This window comes from Rhinolophus ferrumequinum, chromosome 8 (assembly GCF_004115265.2).
Source record: "Rhinolophus ferrumequinum isolate MPI-CBG mRhiFer1 chromosome 8, mRhiFer1_v1.p, whole genome shotgun sequence".
NCBI lineage: Eukaryota > Metazoa > Chordata > Mammalia > Chiroptera > Rhinolophidae > Rhinolophus > Rhinolophus ferrumequinum.
Genome location: NC_046291.1, coordinates 91622232 through 91645726, shown reverse-complemented (window position 1 = coordinate 91645726; position 23495 = coordinate 91622232). Strand labels below are relative to the sequence as shown.

The window sequence follows — 23495 nt, the reverse complement described above, 5'->3', positions numbered from 1 at the left end:
CAAGTGGGACGAGGTCTGAGGCAGGAAGGACTCCATGAAGGAAGTGACTCTTGAGTTACAGGCTTCATAGGTAAGAGAGGAAGGATACGCCAAAGACCAACAGCAAAGGCCTTTAAAATCCCGGTAGTCAATGGATGGAGGGTGAATGCATGAATGAATGGATGAATAAATGCATGGATGGATGGATGGATGGATGACCACTACTACCCTTCGGTCACTGAAGGTATTCCTGAGGATCATAGTAGAGTGTTCTGAGAACCAGGTTCACATCTCTTCCATTTTCCACCAGCCATGCCCTCCAACAGGCCCAAGAGGTGACCCAGAGAGAGTTACCTTCAGGGAGCAGGTTGGGAATACTCGGGGTCAGATGCCACACCACTTACCTACAGGTGGGCATGGGTTGGCAGGATGCGAAGAGGTACGTACCGGGAATTCCCTTTTTCACAGTTGGGCCTGGCCTACTTGGCAGGGGAAAAACACTTGAGAAACTGAATCAGCCCAAACCCGAGGGGGAAGAATGGAAAGGCAAAGCTGATGATCACTCTGCTGCACCTCAAATCCCAACGTTCCAGCCCCAGTGAGAACCTGGGCCCGCTGCGTGTTTATGTCCCATGGGTGACAGTGAGGTGGCAGAGCCTTCCGTGGGATCACAAAGCCACCCCCTTACGGCATCCCCGGGATCTCATAAGGGGCCCCTCTGCAGACGGCAGGACCCTCCTCACACTTCACCCTCCAAGTAACACTGAGCCCTGGAAGTTCCAGAAATGCCACACTCTGCCCATCATTTGCCCACGTTGCTCTGCCTGGGTGGCCCTTCCTTCCCCTCCATGGGCAAAGTCCTCCTTCTGGAGATCCAGATCCGGTCCTCTCCTGGAGGAGGCCTTCCTGGGGCTTTTCATTATTCTGACCAAGGATCCTGCAATCCCTGACTAGTAGCCGCCAGGAACAGGCTGGTACAAAATTCACTGTGACGTGGGAAACTTATCTGCCTGGGCCAGGAAAACAGACGTATCCAGGTTCTCTCAGACAACAGTTTGGGGCGATTCCCGCTTCTGGATGCCATGCCTAGGGAGCTACTTTTGGAGGTCATGCTGGCCAACTCATGACTTTCCTACAATAGCCTCCCTACCAGGCATGAGGGTAATGGGGGAAGATGAACATTTGAGAAACCTGCTGGGATTTCAGAGGCCTCCGGCTGTTAGCCAAGTTAGCAAGGTGTGTGCCCACAGCAGAGAGCTTAATAAGTGCCGGGCACATAACAGATGTTCCAGTAAGTGCTAGCCGATTGACTGATGGATTGCACAAGGAATTCCTTTCAATGGCAACTGCCACGCTGTTTCAAATTCAGAGCACAGGAAAGGTTAAAGACTGCCAGCCTGGTGTGAGAATGAGGTATGAAAAAGGCACTGCTTTGACAGGAATCCCCATGGCAGAGTCCTGTTGTGCCACTGGGGCAGAAGGGTGAGCTTGATGGTGGCCTCCACCCAGGGTTTCTCAATTGCAGCATCCGTAACATTAGCGGCTAGATAAGCATTTGTCATGGGGGCTGCCCTGTCCGTCCCTGGCCTCTACCCACGAGATGCCAGCAGCAACCCCACAGGTGTGACAACCAAACATGTCTCCAGACATTGCCAAATGTCCCTTGGAGAACAAACAGCCCTGGTTGAGAATCAGTGCTGTAGCCTTTGTATGTGGCTGAACAGCTGCTCCCAGGGCAGCACCCAGAAGCCAGCTGCAGAAAAGGGCCCTGGTTTGGGTGTCAGCAAATCTTGCTCTGCTCAGGGCTCTGCCTCCCACTGCCCAGGCAACCGTGCAGATTATCCAATGTCTCTGAGACTCAGCTTATCCATCTGCAAAATGAGGCCATATTCTGCAAGTGGCTTGCAAGCTCTGGGCATGCAGAAGGTGCTTAATCACTGATTCACACTGATATGTACATAGCTGTTCTAAAAACCTCAAGCTAGCATCTTCCAGCTCTCCTCAAAAGCTAGAGACATACTACTGGAAATCCACTAAGGCCCACAGAGGGCCTCAAAAACAGTTGTCCAAACACTTTGGAAGGTATTCCACTTTTAAGAATTTATTCTAAGGAAATGATCAGAATTTCAGGTAAATATTTACACACAAACATGTCTATTCCAGCACTATCCAAAACAAACTAGAAACAATCTAAATTGTCCAATGATGTAAGGAAGGCAAAACAAAATATGATAGAGGCAGACAAAGGAATATTACACAGCCAATAATCACATAAATAAAAATTATTAATTAATAACATGGGAAAATGTCCATGATATGTTAGGTGAATCAAGAGTTACAAGACTGTAAGTAAAATTTTGTAATAAAATATAGAGCAAAAATATTACTTCATGTAAAACAATAGAAAAAGACTGGGAGAAAATTTAATAAAATTTCTCTCTTTATGATGTTCCCTATTTTACAAGTTTTGGTAAAAAAACAACAACAACAACAAAAACATATCTTAGTTTTAAGATCTTGTAGGGAAAATGTTTTGTTGTTATTTCTAATGTTTTCCCATCAGAAGAGAAGGCTTTCGTTGAATCACCAAGTGCTAAACCACAGTCCAGACCTTGAACACAGAGTCCCAAGCCAAGCAAAGAAAAGAATGTTTAAACCTAAATAAAATGAAACCCAAGGAAACCGAAGCTAAAGAAAGAGGGACCAGCAGGGCCTGGTCCACTGGTGGGGAAACCTGAGGTACCCACAGGATGAGCAGGACTGGACAGGAGAGCAGGTGAGACCCCAGCCAGGCCCACACACTGCCCTGGATACCTGCCTGGGCATGTGGCCGGGTAGCTTGCAGGAGACACAGGGTGCTCACTCAGGCAACCAGCTCTGTGAGGATGGCTAGTAGATGCCCACAGCTGTGCAGTGGTCTGGGCACTGGATTCTCACTGCTGAAATCATTGAAAACAGGGAGGCGGGGATGTCAGTCAGGACCCTCAAGCCCTGCAAACCAAGACTTCCAAGCGAGATTGAGAAGGAGCCATCAGGTTGATGCCACCCCAGCTTTCCTGCCTGCCACTGGCCACTCACCCATTCAAGGTGGGCCTCTTGAAGATGAGAGTGGATGGCAATGAAGGAGCACCCCACTGAAGGATGGGGCCTCGGCGGTTCTTCGCAAAACAGCTGGGCTGGGCAGTGGGGGCCTGAGGGTCCTGGGACTGAGCGGCTGGATCTGGGGAAAGATGCAGCACCCAAGTGCTGATACCAGAAACCTGGAGAACATGCCAGCAGCCCTCATCCATCTCCCATGGGGCTCCCAGTGCCAAGAGAGCTGCTGGGCAGGACGCCCTTACGAGCTTTATAAGTTGCCCTCAGGCGTATAGACAGAGCAGAGGAGCTGAGCAAACGTGGGCAGGCAAGAACACAGCACCTTCAGATCAGCCACCAGCTGTAGAGGAGTGGATGGGATGAGTCCACAAGTCCCAAGTTCAAACATATGAAAGTTTCTTCTTTCATGCTCTCTTGAAGTTCTTGCCCTCATGCAATTGAAATGTTAACACAGAGCTAACAAGAGTCTGCAGTACAGGACAGAACAAAGCATAAAGTCCCCAAAAGCTGGCCCACACCCTCAGAGCCAGAGTTACTTAAGAGCCCATGTCTCCCAGGCTAGCAGGACCTCAGTGAGAAGAAAGGCCACCGTTCCCAGGTGGCGAGGCCATGCTAGACTCCCTCTCAGAGCCTCATTTAATACTAAAACACACATTTAATACTAAAATACTAAGGACTCATTCTGAGCGGAGGAGTGAGGGCCACGCAGAGAAGCCATGCTCGTCCTGATATTCCAATCGCCCACGCCCGTCAGGGACTCCCTTCCAGGCTCTTTCTTACCTTCACACTCTGAAGGACACTCAAGTCATAGTGAGTCACAGTAAGGACGTTCTTGAAATCTCCTGACACCAAGGACAGGGTGCAGGGAGCAGGTGCTGTGAGCTGGGGGCAGGGTGCCAGCCAGGCCTGCAGGGCACATGAACCACAGGCTGACCTCACGGGGCACCTGGGCAGGGCAGAGGAAAGGGAGGCCCACTCCACTAGCCCATTTTCCCTTCCCGGCAGGCTCCTTCCAGCTCTGAGGCCTGAGGCCGTCACAGCACCTGCAGGTGGGCATGGCAGCTCACACCATCTCCTCCCTCTGCATGCCGGCTCCTGCTTCCTACCCTTCTCAGGGAACCTTCAGCCAAACCTCAGTGGGTTAAAACTGCCAAAAGACCTGCTCAAACCGTGAAACACCAAACTGGACCTAAAGAGGGTCTGACACCTGGCCACTCTGGCCATGAAGCAAGGAGACAGCCATCCTGATAGCAGCATATGCAGTTTCTTACACAGGAAAAGAGAAAGCCACCAGAGGGGCAGTCAGGTAGAACTCATGGCACATAAAGTAAGGTACCGATTTCATAGACTCTCTGGTTTCTCCCAGGCTTGAAGGCGAATATTTCACAGCAAAACCGATGACTACCAGCCACCTGACCGTCCTGGCCTCTGTCCCAGGAAAGAGCTGTGATGTCCTGGAGCAGAAGCAGCTCAGTTCTCAGCCCGTATGTTTGCCCCAACCTCCATTCAGCAATAGATGACCAGGCACCTGAAATGCTTCCAGTAGGCTGAGGGCAATCCTGCGTTGTTGTCCATCAGCTTTAAAGATGTGAGTGCTACCCTTCTGTTAATGCAAAAGTCCCAAAGGAACTGAGGGACATCACAGGAAGAAACCACTGATCAGCATCACCCCACCCTAAAAATCCTTGATAAACTGCAGACCTCAGGGCCCCACTCCACAGGAATGCTCATTCAGTGGGTTCTCGTTGGAGCCTGAGAATCTGCGTATTTAACAAGCTTCCCCCCTGAATCTTAACCAGGAGGCCCAGGAACCCCACGAAGGGATGCGTAAGGACTTATTCTCAGCTTCGCCTCTATAACTCCTTCCCGTTCTGACGTCTTTCTCTTATGCTATTTCTCTATTTTCATTCTCTTATGTAAAGTAAGTGCCTCTTAGGAGAAGAAAAAAATCTTCTGGTTCATAAAGTGATCTGGTAGTTAAAAGACTTACGGATATCTATGTTTATTAGCATAAATATACGTATCGCACATCCCACATTCAAACGTAACAGGAAGAGTAACCTAACATACTATACATCATGTGTGTAACGTGATACACAGACAAAGGCATCTGAATTACATTTGAACGCTACTACCCTGTTCCATCCTACCATCAGCTTACTTGAAAATTCCTGATTGTATAACTGCTGAGTCCGACTCCTTCCCTCCTTACACAAACAGGCAACACATGCATACCCTCAGCCCACAAACGCCAGAGACATCCCCTCACCTTGATCTCCGCAGACAGCGGGGGCCAGCCCTAAATACGCTGTCACTGCCTGGACACACAATGTATCACCACATCACAAGCCACCTCTGTCAGCGGAAACGTATGAGTGATGTGCCTTCAACCTGTCATCAGACTGCGATGACCTCAATTTTTGGAGAAGTCAAACCCTACCCTTATCTTCAGAGATCCAAGACATATTTATGTGTCAGCCGTCTGTTCAACTTATCTGTAGCCTTCAGGAAAGTCTGAAAAGGCCATCACAGGCCAAGTGCTTCCCCCGCTCCCTCCCGTGTCCCCAAGTCCACTCCCACCCATGCTCACCCTGTGACCACATCCAGAGGTGCTGAAGCATTACAACTGGTTGGGGGAGTCACTGGCAGGGGAAGGCAAGGCATAGTCCTTCAGAGCACCTCACTATACCGTCTCCAGAAGCAGAGGCAATGACAAGACCCCCGACTCCAGACTCTAGCCCTCCCACCCTGATTCTCAAAGAGGGCTGGAAGACGCTGAAGCTGGAGGATGTGAGAGCTCACATTTGCCAGCCCGCATTCCACAGAGAGATAAAGCGGCTTGCACAGCATCACCCAGCTCTTGAGTGACTGGTTTCACTCTCCCTGAGGGTAACCCCAAGAAGTTCAGGCTTATTTCTCTTCATGGTGCATTCATCCATCACTCTTACTCTCTTCCTCAACTTTTTCCAAAGGAAAACATTGATATATATAAGAAAGTCTTCCTCACGGTTGGGGGAGGGCGGGTCTACCCAACTTTCTATACCACTGCCACCTTCACAGGCAAATCTAATGACTTGCTTTTAGGGTGGTCCTAACTAGCAAAGGACAAAGATGGAGCCAGGGCACCCAGAGCCCCTTCACGCTTCTTCCCCTGGCTCCATCACACTCCTCCTTGGAGACCAGTTCAAAGGGAAGCCTTCCTTAGTCTCCAAAGTGGAGCTAGTTCAGTCCCATGGGATCTGGTACCTTGATGGTCATGTTGGAATTATTTAAATGCATCTGTGATCTCCCCCGGACGGATCTTGGTAAGACATCTAGCCCTTGCTTAAGCCATTGCTTGGTGAATTGTAGATTACTGAAGAAAGAATCTACAAATTAAGAGCTGTTTTCCAGCCATCACCATCTGCCTACACTGCAAATACTTGCATACTAATCTCCCCATCTCAGGTTTAAAAATATGGACTTGTTTTTATTTTTTTTAACTCCCAACATAATGAATGAGTTTAAATATTAGAAGTTGAAATTATTAAGTAAATCATTTCACCTGCAAAGCTTCTATTTGCATAACATTAATTCATGATGGCAGCTAAAACAAATTCATCACATTCTGTATATTAGAAGCTGATTTATGTAGGAATTGAAAAAAAATCGTAAGCTCAAAAATTATGTTGACATGATGTACGCGTTCAATGGAGAAAGATTTTTCTCTTTCCTCTTTTCTTTCTTTCTTTTTTTTTTTTTTTAAATCATCCGAACAACTGAATTATGGTGAAAAGGAAAAGGATTTGAGGAGAGGAAGCCGGCGAAGGGCTGGCATCCTGGGAAGATGAATAATGCTGCCGCCTCACGTGTGTGGCAGGCTCTCGGTGCGCATACACACACTCTCTAGTTATTAATGTCAAGTATGCCAAAGACACGCTGGAAAATCATTACCATTCATCGCCACTAACCGCCATTAAATTTCAATCAATTCAACTTAGCACAAGTGTACTTGAGCGGCCCTTACAGTTCCTTATAAATGTGGCTCAAAAGTCGGGTTGACTTATTGCATTGTCCACCACACAAAGAAGCATTGCTAAGCGTCTGCTAGGACCCCGGACGGATGCTCTTTTAACATCCTAAGCATTCAAAGATCTTTCTTTTTCTGAGCGCCAAGAGGTCTCCAATCCCTACAGGTCAAGACCAACGAGGGGGTGGGGGGAGAAGGGGCAGGGAGGGTGTACTATTTTGAGAGACCACCATTCCTTTCCTGCCTTTGGGGTGGGGACAGGGCAAAAGGAGGCTTTCCTGGCTGCAGTCTCGCAGATGCCTTACAGAAAAAGTTTCTGACGCTAGGAAAAGTTTGGTAACCTGGCCACTCTTTCTCCTGGACCTGGTGAAATGCTCTCAATTCACTCTGCAAACTGTAAACTAAACTCAAAACCCCTTCCCCCGGTGAAGGGGGAGGGCAAGCCAGTCAGAAGGGAGAGGGGAGTGAGCTGCAGTCCGCCGGCAGGGGCACCTTTTGGAAAAGGCGCCTTTCCCAGGTGGCGCAGGCTTGCGGGGCCGCTCCCCGTGGGGACGCCGAGCCCCATGCTCCCGCTCTCGGCCCGACGACAAAGGCGTTGGCGCAGGCCGCTTTGGATCTGGCCCGCTGGCTCTCTTCCCGACTCGCCACGAGCAAGGTCCGGCCTGCCGCCACTCACCAGAGGCCGCCGGTGCGCGGTCGGGACAATGTGGCCATTGTTCAGGCGCCACCGACCGGGCCGGTGGGCAGGTGGGAGGGATGCGGCGCGCGGGCCGCGTGAGAGCACCCGGGGCACAGAACGTTCCCGAACGCGAGCACGGTCCCCACGGGCGGGCACCCCTCCCCCAGGCCTCCGGACCAGTCCTCCGCGGGGCAGATGATGGAGGGGACGAGGAGAGTGGGAGAGAAAGGAAAGACCAGACAAGAAGGGGGCGCAGAGAGAAAGGAAAAGACAGAGAGAGCAAAACAAAGGGAGGGGGAGCGAGAAGGGGAAAGAAATAAAAAGATGCAAAAGGAAAGAGGAGACAGAGGAGGGGGAGAGAGAGGAAAGGCACAGTTAAGGCACAAAAGACGGGAGGGAAGATGGAAGGGGTGGGGAAGGGGGAAGAAGGGAGGGGAAGAGAGAGACAGGAGACAAAAGAGGGAGGAAAGGGGAGAAGGAAGAGCACGGGGAGCGAGACAGACAGATGTACAGTAGAACTGTCTGATAGGCTGCCCAGGAAGCCTCTGGAAGGAGCAAGAGTTCACCCTGTTTCATGAAGGGAAGCAGCTCCAAACCCAGCCGAGTCAGCAAAGCAGCGTAATCACACCAGGGGCTTTGCTTAATTACAGGTTTGAGAGCTGGGGCTGGAGGAAGGGCAGTACTTAACTGTGTCCCCGGGAAGGCCCAGGCACTCAGATGGTCTGTATGGTTGGGGAATGCAAAGATTCCATCTACACACACACACACACACACACACACACACACACCCCTAGCCCACTGAGCCAGGATCCTGCAGAACAGGCCTGGGGTCTGCAGCTGGTTGGGAACAGCCCCCATGGGTGAACTGTACTGTTCAGTTGGGACAGGAGTCTCTGGGCTGAGCCCATGCTGGTCAGCAGTGGAGCCAATGGTCTGGGGAGGCCCCGCCTCTGCCTGTAGCTGGGCCACCCGCCCTCTTTCCCTGCTCACAGGAGGCCAGGGGCCCTCAGCCCAAAGGGGGGAAATCAATCCCGTGCTAATGAATAAAAAGTCCCCTTTATTTCACTGCTGTTTTTGGTTCATTAAATTTTCCACAGATTTGCAGAGAAGAAAACATAATCAATAAACCCTGACAAAAGTGAACGTGTGAAAAAGGCCAGAGAATGGAAAAGTGAGATAAAAGTGATATCCGATCACAGATTTCAGCGCAGATGACGAGCTGGGGCCGCTGAGGAATCTCAATGGACCATCACCCCTTTGCGGCTTCCCTTCCCTTTGCAGAAACTCTTCATTCAAGACAATAGTAAATGCACTACAACTTTTTTCTTATGCTAATGCATGAAACCGGGCACTCACAGTTAAAACACTCTTCCCAGCAACCTGGGTTTTTTTTAAACACACATGCACACACAAAAAAACCACATTAACTTATTCAATTTAAACCAAAAGCTCAAAAAAAGTTTAATATGCACTCTTCAGTCACATCTTAAATGAGCTATTTTCCCCCATTTGTATAAAAAAACAAAAAAACAACAAAAAAACTAGAATCAGAACACACACAGGATTATTGAGGATGCTTTTGTTGATAAAAGAAGTAGGGAAAATAAGATATTAACCATGCAGAAAGTATGTTACCATTGGCATATTTTCCCAGGGCTTTAAACAGAGTTTTGTAGGGTAAGGATGTTTTTGTCACCCTCAGAATCTAAAAACAATGATCAATCATTTGTTTTCTTAAGTCCTTTATATTCCACAGCAAACCGTTTTAGAGAAAATGAGTAATATTGAATTTGAAGTCACTCGTTTATTTGAAAACCACAAAGCTATTACTCTTTACCAAAGGCCACTACCAAACACCAATGTCCACTGACCCTTCCCCAGTCGTCTTTTAAACAAGCCTGAGGAAAACAGTCACAGAGCAGCTTTCCTCCCGAGGTGTTTAGAAGCTGTGAGCCTTGTTCACTGAAATTATTTCGTATTCTGTGTGCTGGGACAATCACCTATTTGGCCTCTCTGAATTTTCTGGAATCAGAGTACAGTTTCTCTCTTTGGCATTCTTCATGTGTTTCATTTGTCCGTGTCTCTCACACTTACTGAAAAGAAGAAAGGGGAACTGCTTCCCCAGTGTTCCTTTTCAAAGGGCCCTGGCCCAGCGGGAACAGCTGCAGCTGTCCACCCGAGGTCCACCTGGCCTAGCTGTCCTCCTGCACCAGGAACCAGGCCTTGGCCCAGGTAGAAACCACCCCCAACCTGAAGAAGCAGGGCTGGTTTGCTCCACCTCCCTCAGGCTGGCGTCAGGAGCATCACTCAGATGAAAGGAAGGCCTGCTGAACACACACTTTTGCCAGGAAAAGACAAGCTGTCCTACCCCTAGAATACAAAAGGATGCAGTACTTGGATTTTGAGCTTTAAAAACCCAGCCGCGTATGTAGGGGTCACACATGCTTTCAAAGTGCACAGGACACCTCCACGTCCTATTTAAAGGGAATTGCTAGCATCTGTGAGGTGAAGCCCCCCATGTCACCACTCCCCCCACCCCAGGCCCTGATGGAAGAAGGGTGTTTATTAGGCAAATATCCAATTTTGTCTGCTGGCCTGCTGAATCCCTGGTTTGCTAATCCAGCTGTAGGGGCTGCAGTGTGTACAGGGCACTTGTGGGAGTACAAAAAGCATGAAGTATTTGTGTATTTTTCGGTCCGCAGTGCAAACAAGCCAGCTACAGTACACAGCCCCCAAGCCCCCTGAAGCCAGGCAATGAGCTGCTGACCAGCTGCCCTGTGGCCCCCTCTTCTGACCAGGCAACTCAAAGGATCTCAGTGCTCTCCCACAACTGGGCTGCAGCATCCCTGAGAACCTGGAGTGGCACTCCGTTCTAAGGCCACCTGGCCTTAGAACCACACACACTTCAAGGTGGGCCAAGGCAAGAGTTCCCTCCAAGGCCACCGCCAGGATCGAAGTGAGTGTGGGAGGAGCCTGGAAGGCTCTGGCGGAGGAGTCTGACCCATGTGCAAATTCCCCTCAAAACAATTTCCCACAGAGGATAAAAACGACTCGAACTGTCCTACCTTATTCCTCAGCTAGCCGGGCCCTGGTTTGAGAGCGTTTCTCTCCCACTCCTTCTCATTCGCACCCAATGACTGCAAATAGACTGCACTGACCAGTCTGTCACTGAGATGCCAGATCATGGGAAAGTTGGTTTACCTGAGGACCATCTGCCAGGCAGCGGGTTCCTCACCTCTAATGGGATCTTCCTGCATTGGTTTACATGCCCCCAGAATCACTAAATAACCTCACGAAAGTAGCATATGTCTCAAAGCATAAGAGAAATTTGGAAAAAAAACAACACCCTAAATATTACAAAATATAACTAACTTTGAAACTCTGGGATAACTGACAACTTTCCCTATGTCTCTGTTGGAGTGGAATTTATTTAAATCTGGGAGCGAACATTTCCAAAATTTCCTGTTAACCCTCAGCCGTGGGAGGGAGAAGCTGCAAGTCTAGGAAAACGAAAGCAAGACAAAACGAAGGAAAAGGAGCAAGACGGGAGGTCAGAGGCCCAAGAAGGCGGGAGGCCCTGGAGGGGATGCATCTGCCAGGTCTAGATTATGCAGTCTAGAATTACTGCCCCAGGGCAGACCAGAAGCTGGGAAAAGCCTAGAGAGCATCAACTCAAAGCAGCCAGGCATAGCCAAGGTGCCTTCCCCTCCCCTCGGAGACCAGCCCAGGTAGCCACACAATGAATTTCCTCCCTAATAAACAACTGCAAGGCCGCTCCCAAACCCAGGAGGCCAGCCCCCGACACCAGGAAGAGAGGAGAGAACTCCCAGCCAAGGTAAGGAAATGGGCAGGGAGGGGCCTTGTAGGAAAGGTGGCTAGAACAAACAGGTCTCATCAGGGGACTTGTGACGAGCCCGCCTATTCCTCCGCTTTCCACCGCTGTATATTTTGGATTTCACAGTTTATTTACTTTACTTTTTGGCACCGAGCCCCCTGAGCATGCCAATACAATATTTGTTTAAACACTATTTTATGCCGCTTGCGAGGGAAACGTTTACTTTCAAATTCTCCAACATCCCCCAGAGCCTCGTCTGCAAACAGCATATGAGCGTTTTACAACTGCTCCCTTTATCTGGAGCTGTCGGGATTAAACCTTCACACGCCCAGCGAAGGCGGCGGGCGGAGGCCCAGGACTCGGCGGTGGCCACCGGGCTGCAAAGCCCGCGCCAGAGGCCGTGCACCCAGCGCGCTGTCCCGGCGAGAGCGCATAAGCCCCGCCAGGGCCGGCACCAGACGCTAGGGAAAGATCTACTGTTACAGCCGGGTTCAACTCTGAAAGCCACATAAAAACCATACAAAAGAGAAAGGAGTGGAGGGAAGCACCCTGGGGGGGAGGGGTTGCCAAGGCCCGCGTGCGCCTCTGCCGCAGGTCACAGGGGTGAAGCGCGCTGCTCCATCCCCAGCTCCTCGAGCTGTAAAAGTCGGGTTTCCTAGGAAATGACAGCAATTCCTGCCGGGCTGAAAAGCCGCCGAGTTGGGTGAACTTCCAGCTCCCCAATGCGGTGGGCGCGCTCTCACTCACACACAAGCACACGCTCCTTCCTCCTTCCCTCCCTACACACACCCCCCGCCCCCGTCCGGGGAAAACGCTCCCTTCCCTAAACCCTTAATAGGATTGGCGCCCAACTCTCTCCGCGCCTCTCCCCATCCATCACACACAGATCAAGTTGCAGTAGTGGATTTTTCAAATTCCTTAGCAAATATACTTGTTGAGAGATTGGCGTGGGGGGGTGCGGGGGGAAATGATGAGTGGGGGCGGGGATGAAAGTGAGGGTGGGGGTCCGGAGGACCGGGCCAGGGATTACAGGCGGATCCCTTAGGAAAGTCAAGCGGATCTCGGGGCGGAGAGCACGGGGACGAGGAGGAGGAGGAGAAAAGCGAGGAGGGGGGCCGAAGAGGAGCGCCTGACCGAGGGGGAGGGGGACGACAGCGCCTGATGAGGGGGAGGAAGGAGCGAGGAAGAAAGAAAGGCAGGACTCCGGGACGCGTCGCGCGAAGTGCAGTCAGAAGTTCACAAGTGCCTGGCTCAGACCCTCCACACACAGCACACTCCCCTAAGGCACACTCCCACTGCCCACCTCCCGGAGTTCCGCAGCATCCCAGCCTCCGGGGCCACCTCCCGCAGAAACAGCCCCTCGCTCGGGTGCGGTGGAGACCAGGCGGGGGCCGGCCCAGCTGTGCACCCGGCGAAGAGAGGCTCTTTCCCCCAGGTAGGAGGAGGAATGCAAAATCTCTCCCCGGCCACGAGTTCCTAACTCCCAGATACACACACCCCCATATGTCCCCGCCCGCTTCGGCCAAAGCTCGAAGCCGGGCTGCCTCACTAGCCCCTAAGCCTAAGTCCGGTGTCCCCATCCCCGCGCCCTGGCGCGGGTACCCGGCCGAGGGACCCTCCGAGACGGAGCAGCATCCCAGCCGGCCCAGTCTCGGCCGGGGTAGTAGGCACTTCTCAACGAAAAGCAAGCAAAAGAAGGCCAATGCAACTTTACCGAGGGAGACAAAAGTTTGCCTCTAGCACGCAGGTGGCCTCTCGGGCGCCGGGCGGAGGCTGCGAGCCCCCATCCCAACTTGGCTGGCGCGGCGACCCGCCGCGGGCTGCAGTGTGCCGGGGCTCAGTCCGGCCGGGGCGGGGCCGGCCAAGCAGGGGAGGGGACCGAGAGGCGGGCTGGGGCCCGGTCGCCCCTATCGCCGGCAGGCGGGCAGCTCCCCGAGGCTCCGGCGCGCCGTGCGGCCCGCGCTCCTTCTTCCAGCTCCTCCGGATGCCCCGGCTCTTCCTCGCCTGCCTCCGCGTCCGCCGCCGCCGCCTCCCGCTCCTCCTCGAAGTCTCATTGATGAGAGTTTGAAAAAAAGTCCGCGGAGCCGTGCTGCCTCGGCTGGCGAGCTCCGGCACTCCCGCAATCCCCGCGCCGCCGGGACGGCGCAGCGCCCCCGCGCGCACGGCTGCCGCACACCGGGCGCCGCGCACCCGCCCCGGGGGACCCGAGGGACCGGGAGGGGAGGGGGCGGCCGAGGACGCTCCTCCCCAGCCCCGAAGAGAGAAAGCACACCAACAAGGAAAGTTCGAGCGGAGAACGCAAGAACGCGCCAGTCTCCAACACTTTTTTTAGGCGCCGGGGTGGGTGGGTGGGTCGCTAACTCAAGTCAGATGAGCTCCGGAGCTGAGGCGCAGGAACTGCTCTGTTTTCAATCTCTTGAAATCACCCGCCCTCCCCACCTCCCTCTTCCCCTCCGCCGGGAGATGTCCGGGTCGCTGCTCCCAGTGCGCCCGCTTCTCCCGGCGCCAGGGCGGAAGCCGGGGACAGAGCGAAAGGGAGGGGCCCTGGCTCTGCGAGCACCCTGTCCAGCCAGCAGCGCGCGCAGGTGCCGGGGGTCCTGGTGGCGCCCCCCGCCGCAGCAGGAGCGAGTCGCCTTCTGAGCGCAGGTTGGCGAGAAGCGTAGGAGCCTTCGAGGGTTGGTGCATGTGTGTTTTGCAGGGAGGGTTTTTGTTTTGTTTTGTTTTTAGAGTCTCCGCTCGAGCTGCGGCGGCCAGATGGAAGTAATCAGAACCCAATAACAACAGAGGAAGAAGGAAGAAAAAGCTCCACTGAATTTTCAGGCCAAAGTGTGTATGGGGGTGTGTGTGAAAGAAATTGCTTAAGCAAACTAGGTGACAAGCCCTGGGTCCCCAAGCCGCACCACAGCCGACATCTGAGCTGCCTGGCTTGGAGAAGCATGGGGACAGCTGGCCAAAGTGTCCCCCAACCCCTCAGGAGCCACCAACTTCTCTAGGACTGAGGGTCACCACCCAAAGAATGCCTCATTGGGAGTATTATTTATTTTTCTTCCTAACGTTTGTGGAGCACTTACTATGTGCTAGGTGACACATTTTACTTCCTTTATACTATTTAACCTACAAAACTTTGTGAGGTAGTTTCTCTAATACCCGGTTTTACAAGGTGAAAAGACTGAGGCTTAAAGAAGTTAAGTGACTTGTCCAAGGTCAGAGCATTGAACCTCCATCCTCCATGAGTTTCAGTACGCTGTACCATTAGTTTAGCCAAATTCACCGGGTTCAGGGTGGTGGCAGCATCTCTCTCTCTCAGCCCCTTTTCCTGCAGTTGCATCTTATCCGGAAATGCAGGGGAGCCAAAGGCTCAGAGCCCAATTCTACTCTCCCTGTGGGTGTGTGACCTTCACAGACCCATTTTACTGATGTAATTCTTTTTGTCAGTAGCTCTTTCCATACTTGACCCTCCCCTAACTTTGTTTTTCAATTTTTAATAAAAGAGGGAGCATATGATCCCCATTACCTATTACTTTCCTTCCCTCCTTACCTTCATTTATATAAGAGAAGCAACAATTTCTTCTTGACCTAGAGGAAAAAATATACAGAACAATATTAGAGCAATTTGATGCTAATTTTGTTTTTCTCAAATAGGCTCTCCAGATGGGGATTCAAAACAAAACAAAAAACAAACAAACAAACAAAAAAACCTGCAGGGTTTTTAAAAAGCAAAACTTGCAGAAGACAATGTATTTATTTAAGGGAAGAGAAGTTTGAAAGGGGCTTTTTCTTTAAATATGATCAGATTCACCATTCCTCCATGCTATTTGTTTAAATTCCTGCTGAGCTTTCAGAACACAGACTCTAAGGAGACAGAAAAAGTAAACTCTCCCTCCCCTCCTTGGCCATATTTTAATGACCCTATTCATATCTACCCCAGGAAATGTGGGGAATCATTTCATGTTACTGGAATATTAGCAGCGTCGGCTGATTACTTCATTACAAGCTTGTCTCTGTTGGTTTCCTTGTGTTGTTAAGTTTGTGAAGAAGTTTAAACAAATCAACATTTTGGGATATTTCCTTTTTCTCTGTTTTTCTTCTCAGACCGGCTCAGCTCCTGCTGGAATCCAGGCACTCCCATAACCATTCCTGGCTTATTTTGGCAAGAAAGTGGCTGTGGAGATGAAAACGGAATGTTTTCAGTTTGAGGAGAGGCGGTAGACACTATGCCTTAATTTCTAGATGGTCAGAAGTTTGGGCACTGGAAAAAGCAACAGAAGGTTTGGAGCAGAGGTATAGCAGAGAAAGCCTTCATCTGAGCATTGAGACCCCAGTTCCCGATCCCAAGTCTAATACTAAATGTACCACCTGGGCAAGTCCCAGTTCATGCCATCCGCAGCTTTCCGTGAGCCAGGCACTGTGCTAAGTGACATGACCTCACAGTGAGGAAGACTGATGGGCTCCTTCCTGTCATGGAGCTTAATTTTTCATTAATAACCACAAACAAATGTACAATTACATTATATATGTATAACGTATATTATAAATGTAATATACATTATGTAATTGCATTTATAATATAATATACATTATAAATATATAAATAATATACATTTGTAATGTATATGTATATACAATGTATACATAGTGTATATATATACATAGCTTTTGATTGGTGACCTGAGCTAGCATGGGAGGCAGGGGCGGAGGTGAACAGAAAAGGCTTTCCTGTAAGGTAGCACAGATGTGAGGAAGGAGGGAAGGACAATAACAGAAAAACTAGGCAAGTGGAACTACATTAAACTAAAAGGCTTCTGCACAGCAAAAGAAACAATCAACAGTGTAAAGGCATCCTGTAGAATGGGAGATAATATTAGCAAACCACACATCTGACAAGGGGATAATTTCCAAAATATATAAGGAACTCCTAAAACTCAGTAGGAAAAAAATAGCAAATGATCCAATTAAAAAATGGGCAAAAAAAATTTAAAAAAAAATAATAAATAAATTTTTGAAAAGTGGGCAAAGGACTTGAATAGATATTCTCCACAGAAGAAATACAAATGACCAACAGGTGTATGAAAAGATGCTGAACATTGCTAATCATCAGGGAAATACAAATTAAAGTCACAATGATATGTCACCTCACATCTGTTAGAATATCTATTATAGAAAAAAGTGGCAAGGTTGTGGAAAAATTGGAACCCTTATACACTGTTGATGGAAATATAAAATGAAGACTATACTTTCAGGGATCATTTCTATAGTTCGTTACTAGAGAAGTTTCTCTGATCGTGTAGAGCACCCGAAACCACGAGGAGGAGTTGCAGTGTTCTCTCCTGAGCGTGAAGCCGGCTCTTGGTGTTGTGTTTGCAACTGTCATTAGCCATTGATGATCGTTCTTCTCTTCCTTTGGAAGAGTGAGAGGGAGAGAACGCAGGCTGAGTGGTTTTGTAAAAAAAGAATAAATAAATAAATAAATAAATAAATAAATAAATAAATAAATAAAATGGTTTTGCCATTATGGAAAACAGCATGAAGGTTTCTCAAAAAATTAAAAATAGAATATAATCTAGACATCCCACTTCTGGATATATATCAAAAGAAAGAAAGAAAGAAAGAAAGAAATCCAGATCTCCAAGAGATACCTACACTCTCATGTTCATTGCAACATTATTCACAATAACCAAGATATGGAAACAACCCAAATGTATATCATCAGATGAATACATAAAGGAAATGTGGTCTATACATACAAGGGAATATTATTCAGCCTTAAGCAAGGAAATTCTATTTGTGATCACATAGATAAACTTGGAAGAAATTAAGTTAAGTGAAATAAGTTAGTCAAAGAAGGGCAACTACTGCATGATTCCTCTTATATGAGTCGTCTAAACTAGTCAGAGGTGTAGAAGTAGACAGAATGGCGATGACCAGGGGATGAGGTAAGGGGGACATGGGAAATTGTTGTTCACTAGTTATACGCGGGGAGTAAGTTCCAGAGATCTGCTATAAGATACAGTACCTATAGTTAACAAGTAGCTACTATGTACTTAAAATTTCAAGAGGGTAGTTCTCATGTTAAGTGTTCTTACAAACAACAACAACAACAAAGAGAAAGAAGGAAACTTCTAGAGGCAATGAATATGTTTATTACCTGGATTGTGGTGATGATAACAGGAGTGTCTACATATGTCCAAGCTGACCAAATTGTGTACATTAATTATGTGCAGTCTTGTATATACCAGTTATACTGCAATAAATCTTGGGGGGAGGGGTGAGGGAGGAGGGAATGAGGGAGAGTTAACCGGGAGAGGAAAGAGTAGGAAGCCGTGTTCCAGTTCTTCCTTCTCTCTTTCTGTCAAAGGAGCCTGAATAGTGAGAAAATCCGGGCCCTTAGGGAAGTAGCTTGCCCATCATTGCACAGGGTTCCAGGTACTATGATTGTGTAACAAATCATCCCCAAACTCAATTGGAAAAAAAACAACCAGCCATTTATTATGCGCAAAGATTCTGCGGGTCAAGATTTCAGACAGAGCATAATAGGCAAAGTTTGTCTCTGCTCCACACTGTTGGGGCCGCGGGAGACATTGAGGCTGGTGCTGAGGTCACATGACGACCTGCTCACTCCCAGGCCTGGTGGCTGATGCTGGCTGTTGCCTGGGGGGGCTCAGGTCCCTTCTGTCTGGACCCCTCCTCATAGTAGCTCTTAGACTAGTTTGGGCTTCCTCAAGCCTGGCAGTACGTGGGCGCCAAGGACACGCTTAATGAGAGATAGCCAGGTAGAAGCCCTATCGCCTTTTAGGAAACCCTGGAAGTCATGCAGCATCATGCAACTGCTTCCTATTCACTGAGACACAAAGTTTTAGGTTCAAGGGGAGAGAAAATAGACTACTTCTTGATGGGCAACGGCAAGGTTCTGAAAAGCATATGGGGGCAGAAATGGTGCTGAGGCTGCTTTTGGAAATAGTTTGTCACACAAAGCCAACTGGAGACTCAGGGAAGACTGGAAGGCAGCTGCCAGGTGTGTTCTGTGGCTTGACTACAAAGCCTGGTAGCAAGCACTTAGGAACACTAGAAAGAAGTGAAAGACCCAGCCCCTACGCTCAAAGAGTCCACACATTGATCAAGAGATACACAAATTTGGCCACAATTAAAGGACACAAAATGTCATCGTAAGTGAAGATGGTCTGTGGCTGAGAGGAGCGGGTGACAGACTCAACAGCCAGTCAGAGGCCGAGGAAGACAGGCAGTGAGGGCATCAGAACAACAAGGGCCAGTCTCCGGAAGTGGACTGATCGTGTGTTGTTCTTTTGGGGCTCCTGAGATGGCCCCAGTCTCCCCACCCCTCCATCCCAGTATGCCTCCCACAGGCTCTCTGGGATCAATGACATGGTAAAGTCTGAACGCGTATGACTTGAGGCTATGCCTGTTATCATAGTGCAGATACACTTGGGAGGGCTAACACAGAAACTTTCTAGGGGATACTCCTCACCGCTGGGAGTGAATTTATCAGGACAAGCTTAGAGGAGGACTAGGAAATATAAAGATGGCACCTGAGGGGACACTACCTGGGGACAAGTGCACAAAGGGAGGATGCCAGGCAGGCCAAAGATCAACTAGCATTTCTAGTTTGCAGCCCAAATCTTCAGCCCCCTCCCAGACAATGTTGTGGGGTAATGCCCTGTGAAGACACACACAGGGTGTGTGCGGTTGAGAAAGGCTAGGAATTGCTCCCCACAGAAGCAACCAGTGAAAACCCTTTTCCCTTTCAGGCATGCCCTGGAGGACACAGCTGGGAGAGATTCGGTGCAGAGGGACCGAAAATCTGGCTAATGCATTTATTCATGCATAAATACATGAATGCACTCATTCATACATTCACTCGTCCTTATTGAGTTCCTACCATGGATCATGCACTTTATAGATAAGATGAATGAGATACAGTCCCCTTCCACCGGCTAGTTCCTGCTGGGTGATACCCCTACAGGCCCCTGTGTCAGCTTAGAGTAGTGAGCGGTGAAGGAGGTTGCCATGCACAGGGCAGACTGGAAAAGGAAGGAGCTGGGAGGGGGACCATGGGACATCGGTGCAGCCATCCTGAGGAAGGGAGAGGAGACGGCAAAATCAGCAGGGCTTAGAGAGCCAGTGGGTGTTCATTAGGCTTTCTCCCCCACAGGGCCAGCCCTCTCAAAAACTTTTCTCAAAATACATTGCAGCTTTTTTAAAGATAGCACCATCTCACAGCCACGAATAAGGCTGAGACATATTACTCGTCCTCACCAATCACTTAATAATGAAAGACAGTATTTCAAGACAGTTTAAAAAGAAATTATTAAAGACATCTAATTAAATTATGATAAAATTAGAAGATACTGAACTGATCTACCCATTGATCTTAAGGACAGCCACTCCCAGCTCTTAGGGTATTAAATTTACCTTAGTCACTTCTCTTGGGAGTTACCAGGAAGCGATGGAGAGACTGTGGGAGAGGACCAGTGTCTAAGCCATTCGTTTCCTTGGAGTCTATCCACTCAGTTCATTGTATCCTGCAGAAGGAAAATAATGTGGAAGTCACTTGGGGATTGCATTGAAAGAACATTTAAAGGTGCATCTTCCCCAAATCTGTATAGATAATTTCCTTTGACACCTCCTCCAGTATCCATTATTTTATTAATATTTCAACTTGTCTTTTGAAATGTTTGGTGTCAGAGGTTTGTTTGTGCCTGGGTTACTTGGCGAGCCTTGTTTTCCCAGAAATTAGCTGGGAAGAGGCAAGGTCCCACTGACTGAATAACCTGAAGAAGGCGAGTGATGGCTTGAGGGCCCCCGTGTCAGGCCTCCTGGTGGAGAGTGTCATCAACATGGAAGCAGGCGCCTGGCTCCTGAAGGCCTGAGTTGGTGAGTGAGAAGCTCAGGCTAGCCCACATGGGTGTATTGGATAGCAAGTCTCTCCCCCCCCAAATTAACATATGAATAAAAACATTTTCACATAGATAATCGAAAACTGTCCTAAGATGATGATAGCAAAGGAAAAGAAAGCATAAACCATCAAGACTCAACTATAAAAAGAAATACCCAAAACCTGTATGAGAAAAAAACATAAAACACATAAGAGTAGACCTGAACAAATTTGGAAAGATACATGTTCTTCGTTAGGGAGATTCAATATCATAAAGGAGTTAGTTGTTTCAAGGTTAAATGTGTCAATGATTGCAACCCAAATAAAAACACTATCTGTTCTTGGGGAGAGAGGAACAGGACTAGATAAGTTAACAATTACGAAGTTCATTTGGATGAAGAGAGAAGCAAGAATAGTCCAGAAAAACCCTGAAAAAGAAAAGCAATTGGGGGAGGGGCAGGCAGCCCTATCAGACATTAAAACATAAAGCTTTTATATTTAAAACAATTTGTTATTGATCAATGAATAAAAAGACCACTAAAATGAATACGAAATCCAGAAATAGACCTAACTATGCATGGAAATTTCAGCAAGAATGAGTGGGTGAAAGGTGCTTTTTGCTAAGTTATATTAGGATAAATAGAAATTAAACCTAGACCAAGATAGTATTTCTCACCTATCAGACTGACAAAAACCCAAAGCTTAACAACATATTCTGACAGTGAGGCTGCAACAAACACTTTCAAACTTTGCTGGTGGAAATGGAAAATGGATAACCCCTACAGAGGGAAATTTGGAATATCAAGCAAAATCACATATGTATTTACCCCTTTCACCTACTCATCTCACTTACAGGTAATGATCTCAGAGATAATACAAAAAAAGGCATATGCAGAGGACTGTGAATAACAACAGTATTTGTAATGTCAAAAAACTGGAAACAACCCAAATCTCTTTATATGCAGGCACATTGAATGAACTACAATATATCCTCCCAATGGAGTACCATGCAGCTATGAGAAGGAATGAGGAACATATTTTATGCAATTGTGTGTATTGGGTTTTGGGTTTTTTTTAAACTTTTATTGAAGTGTGTTTTTCCAGGACCCATCGGCTCCAAGTCAAGTAGTTGTTTCAATCTAGTTGTGGAGGTCGCAGCTCACAACGGCCCATGTAGGAATTGAACCGGCAACCTTGTTGTTAAGAGCACTGCGCTCTGACCAACTGAGCCATCCGGCTGCACATCTGTGTGTATTGTTAAGTGAAAGAGGCAAGGTGGAGCAAAGTGGGTATGGTATACTTGTGTTTACCTTAAAATGAGTGTGATACATGTATGTGCACACATGCACACATGTAAGATTTAATTATGCTTTTAAGTAGGTAAACCACAAAATGGTTAAAAATTCGGGAGTAAGAAGTAGGGAATAAAATGGAGGGAACAGGGTGGGAAGCTTGCAGGATTGTGATTTATAAGAAATACATATTTGGTCATTCAGAGGACCTGCATATATTTCTCACATATATTGGGTCTTAGTGCACAATTCCTGCCTCACAGTTCCCCAAACCCTTGGAATTTCCCAAGAGTTGAGAGTGAAAAGGGTGTCATTTATGTTAATGAGGTTACTTTCGGAAAGCCTCTTAAGGATAAAGGTTGGGTGCCAGCAGAGCTAGCCATGTGATTAGAGGGCTGGAACTTTCATTCCCCCCACCCACCTCAGGGGCGGGGAGAGAATTGCCAGCAGCCAATGATTTAGTCAATCATGACTGCAATGAAATCTCCATAAAAATCCAAAAGGTCGGGGTTCAGAGAGCTTCCAGGTTGGGGAATACAGGAAGATTTGGGGAGAGTCTCGCCTGGAGAGGGCGTGGAAGCTCCGCTTCCCTTCCCACATACCTTGCCCTGGGCATCTCTTCCATCTGGCTGTTCCTGAGTTATATCCATTTATAATAAACTGATAATCTAGTAAATAAAATGTTTCTCTGAGTTGTGTGAGCTGTTCTAGCAAACTAATCAAATCCAGGAGGTCATGGAAATGTTGGATGTATAGCCAGTCGGTCAGAAGTACAGGTAACAACCTGGGTTTACAATTGGCGTCCAGTTGGGGGATGAGGGGTCACTGGAACCTCCAATCTGTAGCCAGTTGGTCAGAAGCATAAGTAACAACCGGAGTTTTCGGCTGGTGTCTGAAGTTGGGAAGGAACAGTCTTGTAGGATTGAATCCTTAACCTGTTGAATCTGTCGCTGTCTCCAGGTAGCTAGTGTCAGAACTGAGTTGAATTCTTGGCCATGCTGGTGTCTGAGAATTGTTTGTTGGTGTATGGGGAAAACGCCTTCCCCACATTGAAACTCGGTGCTCAGAACACCAAAAAGAAAGATAGGCTTATTTTAATATACGTTAGGTTTTTAGACTTGGGAACCATGAACATATTTTACATTATTATAGGATAAAAAAATCTTTTTTTAAGAGTAATCCCAAAATGTGAAAGTAAAATGAAACAAATGAGCACAAATATGTGTCCAGTTGGTAGATACAAGAGACAGAATATTCCATATGACTTTAAAACAGTAATTTGCACAACCATGGAGGGCTATACCTTTAGGACAAAAAAGCACTAAGGGAAAAACACATTGTTTTCAATAATTATACTGTTGATGGAGTGTTGGTGGTGTTCTGAGATACTATACGTATAGTGTGAAATAATACAAATGACTAATCGTGTTAGTATCACTGACAACTGGATTGTTTAGCATGAGAGAAAGGAGATACAGATATAAGATGAGTAAGGTTAAGTAGAATCTGTGGTTCTGATTTTGAGTTAGAAATATCATTATGAACTCATGAATTCATATGAAAGCTTTTGTTTTATAATAACATTTTTAAAATTGTGTTTTCTAGCTCTGTCCACTGAAAAGTCCTAAAAACAATGACCAACCCAATAGCAATTAGCAGTCCAAGGTCCTAGAATTTGATTTCTATCATTTTCTACTATAAGGAACCAGAGCTCC

The 23495-nt window shown here is 48.0% G+C and overlaps 1 protein-coding gene and 1 non-coding gene across 2 annotated transcripts in view; one reads left to right on the top strand and one right to left on the bottom strand.

The window, feature by feature from the left end:
• GLI2 (GLI family zinc finger 2) overlaps positions 1–13711 on the bottom strand; it is a 240997-nt gene extending 227286 nt beyond the window's left edge. Inside the window, exon 1 of the mRNA XM_033112890.1 lies at positions 13313–13711. The gene's annotated coding sequence lies outside the window, so the exon portion shown is untranslated. The remainder of the gene's footprint in view (positions 1–13312) is intronic.
• Positions 13712–16822: 3111 nt separating this feature from the next.
• On the top strand, positions 16823–17036 carry LOC117026382 (small nucleolar RNA U3). The gene has a single exon (XR_004423737.1). It is a non-coding gene; the product is annotated as a small nucleolar RNA U3 (small nucleolar RNA).
• Positions 17037–23495: the final 6459 nt, after the last annotated feature.